This window comes from Eleutherodactylus coqui, chromosome 1 (genome assembly GCF_035609145.1).
Source record: "Eleutherodactylus coqui strain aEleCoq1 chromosome 1, aEleCoq1.hap1, whole genome shotgun sequence".
Taxonomy (NCBI): domain Eukaryota; kingdom Metazoa; phylum Chordata; class Amphibia; order Anura; family Eleutherodactylidae; genus Eleutherodactylus; species Eleutherodactylus coqui.
In genome coordinates this window covers 339277953-339286706 of record NC_089837.1, presented here as the reverse complement: position 1 = coordinate 339286706, position 8754 = coordinate 339277953, and the positions used below count along the sequence as shown (strand labels likewise).

At 42.8% G+C, this 8754-nt stretch overlaps 1 long non-coding RNA gene across 1 annotated transcript; it reads right to left on the bottom strand.

Moving 5' to 3' along the window:
- Positions 1–719: 719 nt before the first annotated feature.
- Positions 720–6683, bottom strand: LOC136612253 (uncharacterized). Its single transcript, XR_010790380.1, has 3 exons — positions 6632–6683; positions 3195–3248; positions 720–768 (listed from the first exon to the last, which is right to left on the bottom strand). It is a non-coding gene; the product is annotated as an uncharacterized lncRNA (long non-coding RNA).
- Between the last annotated feature and the right edge of the window lie 2071 nt (positions 6684–8754).

Sequence of the window (8754 nt, the reverse complement as noted above, 5' to 3'; positions counted from 1 at the left end):
GGTGCACTGTGGATTTTCTTCTCCTTCCTAGCGTTCCATTGCCGATTCCAGCCTCCTGATTGGCTGGAATCGGCACACGTGACGGGGCGGAGCTACGATGACGACGCGGTGAGCAGCTCTCCGGCACGAGCGGCCCCATTCACCAGGCAGAAGCACAGACTGCGCAAGCGCTTCTATAAAAGCAAGAAGCCAGCGAAATTAGACGGAGCCATGGAGACGTGGACGCTAGCAACGGAGCAGGTAAGTGAATAACTTCTGTATGGCTCATATTTAATGCACGATGTACATTACAAAGTGCATTAATATGGCCATACAGAAGTGTATAACCCCACTTGCTTTCGCGAGACAACCCCTTTAAATGATACAATATACACAAAACAAACCATCTGCTCCAGAAATAACACGGTGTGCTAGAAACAATGTAAGATTTATTTCAGAGTAATTAGGCACAAGTTTATAACAGAATGGAATCCTTTTACAAGAATATCTCTTAAGGGCGCTTATTACTATAAGAACGCCAAATAATCTTAAAGCAACAGGTCTACTATTACAACAAGCAAAACACTGATGCATCAAAACTAAATAGATGAAATGTTCTTACAAGCAAACAGGAAAACATCTAAAATTAATAGGAAAACCTTATAAACAGCCAATGAAAACATTGTGGCACAAATAAACAACTAACAGTGACAGGAAATCTACAGGATTTATACCACACAGTCATAAATGGGAACGATCTGTGTTCTGTTGTGCTTCAGAGTTGATGTCCTAATAGATAAAAACATGAAACAAGGGTTCAGTATTACATTCTTTAATTACATATACATATGTATTGAGTTATACAGTATATGCATTCTAGAAGTCTAAGACAAAGTTTATCAATGATAGAAAACTAATATCAAGTAATTCATATCTAAAAATCTAAACTTTGCGGTTAGGTTGATCACAACCTTTAGGAGCGGGTAAGCGAGGCAGATATTTTTCCCTTACCCCCCCCCTTCCCCTTCCCCTACCCCTGCTTCACCTTTCCACTCATCCCCCCCCCCCTCACCCCCCCAGTTTTGTTCATGATTTGTTATAATCTTACATTGCGCAGTTCCCAATTTCTGATACGAGACACAAGAGATTAAGCTATACAATCTAGTTCATGCCATAAGTATTAGGAAACCAAGATATGTTGTTTGTTGTGCTTATACGGACACATGTTGATATCAACGATGTTGTGCAATGTCTATATAATACTTTTCTTTGAAAACCAATAAAAACCGATTGAACTAAAAATCTAAACTTTGGTTATGTTGAGTGAATTATGACCACAGAAGACAAATACCATATAGGACCTCTTTAGTAAGATACAAGGTGAAGTCCCCTGGTGCAAGCATTGAGTAGTGACCAACTCCTATGGTGACGTCACATCGTCACGTTTTCTTGGCAGACTGTTTTTCTGGGGTGGTTTGCCATTGCCTCTGCACTCAACTCTTCTACTGTTCGATTCCATCATAGGAGCTGAACAATGGGATAGACCGAAGCACTGGATCGGCACATGCCAGCACCAAAGGGCCCCCAATAAGTATAATGGGTCCATGTGACTTCCATCCAGCTCTCTGGCGCTTTCCCAGACAAAGTAGAAGAGCATACTGCACTATTTCCTACAGGATTTTATGCCAGATCTGCAGTGGACGGTCCAAACAAATCGCCAGGCACAGATATGAACATGCCCTACGTTTGTTGAATAGACCATAAAAGAATAAGCTCACACATTATCCTCTACCCACACTTATTTTGCTAGGACAACCCCACTGAAGGCGACCATACACGTTATGCAGAAGTAAGTTGACGGTTGAACAACTGCTGAATAAACAATCGCCTGTTGAATGATTATATCATCCCCAAGGAGTCAGATTTTTTTTTAAACCGATTACCTTATCATCTACTTTGATCTATAGAGCTACTTGTGGGATCATTCATACAAATGATCCCATGGATGACTGACTGTCCAAATTGATGTTATCTTAATTGTATGGCCAGATTAAAACTGAAGCATAGTGATATAAGGAGTCAGGTAAAGCCGCTTATGCCAACCTCTCCCCCTCCTACCTCCATGTGGCCATTCTACAGAGATTAAAAAAAACATAAAACAGTGTAATTGCTTACTACTTAAGGCCCATTTACACGTAATGATTAATCGCCCAAAATTCCTTAAAATGAATTCACACTAATTAAAAAGTTAAACATTAAGCAAGTTGCTCGCATAAACACACGTCCACCTGAGCAAACAACCTAAACAGTGTTTATCTTAGCTAATGAGGGAAATGGAGAGGATTTCAGACCATTATCCTTCCATCTAAATGCTATGCATTTCTATGCAAAAAATCGTTAATTCGTTCAGTCGTTCCCTCGTTCAAATGATATCGTTGTGTGTAAATGGGGCTTAACACTTCACAAGTGAGTCTGTAGTTTGGATCTGAGGCGGTCAGGCAAGGCTTCCTCTGTGTTCTCTTACTGTGTTAGATCTGCAGTCTCTTCGCATGGCAGAGAAGTGAGAGCGGAGCATGGCTTGTCATACTCCCTCTCTGCCATACAGCCTTTATCCTGAATCCTCTTCCACCCGCCCCTATAAAAACAGCAAATATACTGGCATCTCTACCAAGAGGCAGGAGACGAGGTTGAAAAAAAGTCCTGACTGCTGGCAACGAGGCTGCTCCCGGCATGGGGCCGCCTTAGGCACTGGACCCCCAATGTCTAGGGGTAAATTTGGCTCTGCCCCCTACCCTTATCTGGCAGTTGCCCTAATGTGCCACAGAAGTCTCCCTCTCTAGCTCACTTTAGTGATGCAGCACTGGCCCACATTCAGATGATTAGGTGGCACATGTAAGTCTTGCTTGTCATCCTTTAAAAGTCAACTTTTCAATAGAAACTCCTTTTAGAGGAGCAGCTTTCCTAGACTAAAAGGGTAGGGAAAATCCTTCACATATAAATCAAGTTGGGATGGAGCCTGGGGTCTTCCCAAGGGTAGACATTTAGGGGGTGTCACTGCAGGGTTAGAAGATTTACTGCTATATTATTAGACAGCACAGCTGACTCTCTATTAAAAGCTTTATTAAATACTATTTGCCCTTACCTAAAACTGCACTGAAATCTTTAACCCACGCTACATCAGACACAGTTTATAACCACCTGAGGGTGAAACCTACCACAAATGGTGTTATTAATCAGACATGTGATTTCCATGCTCTCGCACTGACGATCTGTTCAAATGAAGGACAGGAAATATTAATGTAATACAAACAGTTCTATAAAATACGTCTAAAATGCCTTCAGTTGGAATTCCTGCCTAAAATGTCACTTTTTATTGCAATTTTGAATTTATGTTGCAAAAAACAATGGTGACAAAGAACTCTGTTAGCTTAAAGGGGTTGTCCCGCGAAAGCAAGTGGGTCTATACACTTCTGTATGGCCATATTAATGCACTTTGTAATGTACATTGTGCATTAATTATGAGCCATACAGAAGTTATAAGAAGTTATTCACTTACCTGTTCCGTTGCTAGCGTCCTCGTCTCCATGGTGCCGTCTAATTTTCGGCGTCTAACCTCCAGATTAGACGCGCTTGCGCAGTCCGGTCTTCAGCTTTTCTCAATGGGGCCGCTCGTGCAGGAGAGCGGCTTCGTGTAGCTCCGCCCCGTCACGTGCCGATTCCAGCCAATCAGGAGGCTGGAATCAGCAATGGACCGCACAGAAGCCCTGCGGTCCACCGAGGGAGAAGATCACGGCGGCCATCTTCACCGGGTAAGTAAGAAGTCACCGGAGCGCGGGGATTCAGGTAAGCGCTGTGCGTTTTTTTTTTAAAGTCCCTGCATCGGGTTTGTCTCGCGCCGAACGGGGGGGCTGTTAAAAAAAAAAAAAAACGTTTCGGCGCGGGACAACCCCTTTAAGTGTATTTTTAACCCCTTGGTGAAATAAGTAATTTTATCATTAGGGGCCAGTAAATCGAATCCCTTTTTGTGTTCCAGCGATCAAAACTTTTTTATTTTTTCATCAATGTAGCTGTTTTTCACCTTGCGTTTGACAGGACGAGGGTGCATTCAGACGACCATATATCGGCTGGGTTTTCACGCCCAGCCGATACACAGCGTCTCTCTCTGCAGGGGAAGGAGTCTGGAAGAGCAAGGAGCAGTGCTCTGAGCTCCCACCCCCCCTCTGCTTTCTCTCCACCCCCTCCCCGCCCCTCTGCACTGTTTGCAATGAGAGGAGGAGGGACGGGGCTACATTTAATGAATTAGCTCCACCCCTGTCCCGCCTCTCCTCATTGAAAATAGTGCAGGGGAGTGGAGAGGAGGCAGAGAGGAGGCGGGAGCTCAGAGCACTGCTCCTGGTTTTTCCAGCCTCCTCCCCAGCAGAGTGAGACGCCGTATATCGGCTGGGCGTGAAAACCCAGCCGATATACGGTCGTCTGAATGCAGCCTTATACAAATCAACTTTGGGTACACGTAATGTATTGAAAAACTTATTATTATTTTTATTTGCTGGAAGCAATAGAAAAAAAGCTATTTCCCCATTGTTTTTTGTGATTTATTTTTATGACATGGTATAAATATTATGTTACTGTTATATTACCTTTCATCTATGAGCCATTATGCCTGTTTCACGCGGGCTACAAAATCCCACGATTTTGTTGCCATGCAACATCGCTACAAAACACATGTCTGTGAAGCCCATGGTCTCCAATGGGTCCTTTCAGGCTACAAAATATCTCATGTGGATGAGCCCATTGGAAACCATGGGCTTCACATACATGCGTTTTGTAGCGACATCGCATTGCTACAAAATGGTGCGATTTTGTAGCCCCTGTGAAACAGACCTAAAGATTATGACAACACCAAATTTATACAGGTTTTATTTTGCTTTACCACTTTTGCACGATATAAAACCTTTTTTTTTCTTTTACACAAATACCTTGTGAGGCGCCACATTCCAGGACCAAAGCATTATCAGCTGACAGCGGTATCAGGCCTGTTTATGTCAGATGTGTAGTTTTAATGGGTAACATTTTCAGGTATAAACAATTTTTTTATTCCTTTTTTTATATCTATTTAGGGGAAGCGAGATGATCAGAAAACAGCTTTTTTGGATATTCCTTTTTTTTTTGCTGAATTTGCTGTGATTGAAATATAAAGTAATATTTTATAGTATGGGCTGTTATGGATGTGGCAATACCAATCATGAGTAGGGTTTATTTTGTTATTTTTTCAGTATTTAAAGCCTTGTGTAAGGGGTAAAAAGTTGTATTTTTTTTCTATAAAAACATTTAGATGCCACGGTCAGCAATGACTGCAGCATCTGTAGTATTAAACAGTGTAAAGTAATTTCACTCCTTTTGTTGTAAAAAGCCCATATATGACAATGCTCTCTGATTGATGGGAGAGGTGGTGTTAGTGGTGGGAGTAGAGGGTGATACCATACACAAAAATTAATGCCACCCCCCCCTCCCTCTCTCCTCACCACACTAAATGAAAAAATGACATCTATAATTTTAGTATTTCCAAACCCATTTCAAACTGCTATAGCTCCAATTCTGTAAGAGCTACAAATATTCTATCTGGTAGCCCTGATAGAAACAGAGCTACAGACAGTTAAAGTAGAACAAGCTCTGTTCGTTTAAAATTATAATGTCCTTTTCCTGCAGAAGGGACAGAGCCCGTCCTGAACTGCTGGGGGGATTAAGGGTCTTAACCGTTTCCAATCCACTGTCTGACGTCTTCAGACATTCTGATTGAAGGCTGTACAGCTCGGATGTCGGAAGAGGTCCAGCAGGGTATTCTTACTTTATATTACTAGCCGCTCTGTTGTCGATGGCTTCTTCGGCATGTTACATACTGCAGTACTGGCTCTAGCCAGCAGATAGCGCCATTGTAAAATGACAGAAAGAGAAAGCCCCATAGGAAACCCTGAATCCGAAATTGGATTGCAAAGGGTTAATGAACACATTCTAGGATCAGAATCAGTAGAGGGGTGACCACTCTGCTGGTATTTACGTAGACCTAGTATGATCACCTCTGTTACAGAAGCATCACAATATTACACAGTGCTGGAGCTTTGTGGAAAGTAACAGGTATAAGCGTCAGGAGAGACATGGATCTGTCATAAGGGGAGCCCTCAACATCATTGAGTCATTTTGGGAAGAACTCAAACAAGCAGCTAGTGTTAGATGTGCCGTTAGCAGGATGTGAGGACTGTTTTGTCAATAAGAATGGGCAACTTTACCACACGACAAAATAAAGAATGACATTCACAGCAATTATGAAAGACTACAAGCGGACATGCAAAAGGAGACAATGCATGATATTAGGACTGCCACTTCCTTTCCCAGCTTCCAGCAGGATGATCAGCCCCAGTGTTTCCCAAGAGTTTTAAAGCCAATTACCTGTACTCAAACAAATAGCTTCCTACTAATAGCACAGCATAAAAAACAAACTAATTCTCAGGGGGTCAGAATGAGATCACATGACCCACCTGAAGAGAAGGACTCCAGGAATCTTCGGATAGATTAATAAACCAGGTAATACTAGCTGGGGAAACGGGTTACATAGTAAATGAAACACAGAATGTCTCTTTAAATACAGATTGCTTACCAGTTTGGTTTAGTGAACACTGAGGTCCAGGCAGTGCATCATCATCATCAAAGCCTATAATAAAGATATTCAGCAATATTATATACAGTGTATCACAGTTTTGCCTTATCAACTCCAATTATGTGTTGAGGCAGGGGGTCTGATGGTTAGTATGAGCTATAATGGTCTGATTGGGGAGGGTGGGATTACACACACACACCATTATAGTTTTGGGAGATATGAAGCAGACAAGCAGAGTCCACCAATCAGACTTTTACTGCATATCCACTAAAAGAATATTTACTAGAAAGCTAAGGCAGCCAATGTTATTTGTGGCATCTCTGGTGTAAGGGTACTTCTACACAGGACGACCCTCAGGCCCTTAAGGGCTAATGCCCACGGATAGATTTATGTTGCATTCCCCACGGCGTAAATCTGCGGCAGAATAACGCAGCTATTTGGTTCTACTGAACCTAATAGCTCAGTCAACTCAACTAACTGAAATTATCCCTCTAAGGTATCCACCCCCGCCCCCCCCCCCCTGGAAGAAAGGCGGAGACAAATCAGGTTGGAATATGGGTCTTAATTACCATAGATCAAACCCCCTTATTGCACAAATGCCTTCAGAATCCTTTACAGCAGGGGTCCCCAACTCCACTCCTCAGGGACCACCAACAGGTCATGTTTTCAGGATATCTTATAGTAAGAACACTTGTGGCAATGTCTGAGGCATTCACAAGAATTACATCACCTGTGCAATACTGAGGAAATCCTGAAAACATGACCTGTTGGCGGTCCCTGAGGACTGGAGTTGGGGAACACTGCTTTACAGGGCTCCAGGAGGGAGGAGGGAGCTGTCCAGTGCTGATCCTCTCTCCTATACACTAATGCCCTGCATCACGACAGCAGGGAGCTGTCCAGTGCTGAAGTGTCTCAGCTGAGACTGCTACTCAGCTTGTATAGCGAGAAGGCAAGGGGGAATGAGTAATCCCAACCAGAATTTGGGATTGGCTAGGATGAGAGAGGAAAGGAGGAGCTTTACATATATAAGCGCTGACTGTATCAGACGCACGGCACTCACTATTGGGATGCCGCCAGACATCACGGCCGCTGCCACTTATATGTGTTAACTCATCCTGATGAAGCAGTGTATATGTTAGAACATTGCAGAAGCGCGTCGATGACATAGTTTAGGAGTCAGTACATGTTTTTCCAGATAGTCAGTTCAAGTGTAGTGTTAGACGGCGGCCCGATACCTTCTGTCGGGCAGCTGCACCGATGCCGATTTAGCCTATACCTTATCACAGCGGTGCTGTGTTAGACAATAGGGATATTCACTTAAGCATTTCATATCCCAGAGTGATTTAGGGGAAACCTGAGCCACAGGAACAGCTGCCAGCAGCACTTTAATCACACAGGCAACATTAACCCCTGAGGTGCTGACTTGGAGCATTTAATAGACAGTTACTGCTTTCCTGTTTGGTCTTTTGAAATGTACAGCAGTGGGTCTGAATTGGGCCCCATGTATATGGAGTGTAAGGACTTATCAGTCACTAGTTAACCCTTACTCTCCTTCCTTGGACTAATAAATCTATAGGCTCAATTGGAGAAAAACTAAGGAGGAAAGCAATTGACTAGCAGTGAGGAACCAGCTTTATTTATTAACATCGCTAATTTCCTCTTATCCATATGTATACGGCACCATTTAACCCTTTTCCAACCAGACCTTGTGAACCTTAATCGTGCCCTATATCATATGCATGTATTGGTATTTTACTTGGGATAATGTCTACTCTACCCTGAAAACACTAATCCCTGGTCCTTGACCTTAAAATAAGCAACTAATGAGTGACTCCCCATTCAGTACCCTTTCCCCCGGATGACCATTGCTGAAATCACTTGTTAAAGCGATTTTTCGGTCAACTGTCACCCGGTGTACAAGTAGCCTAAGATATAGAAGTGTTTGTAAGCAAAGCAGGTGCCCAATTCAAGAGATAGAAACAACAGGTGATGTGTAGGTGTTAAATTCACCAATATCTCACCTCTATCAGCTGCATAAAATGAAGGTCTGCAGTAGGTAACACAGGTTCCCTAATACATATTATACAAGTTGCAGACAAAAGAATGTGGTGACAGAAGTAATT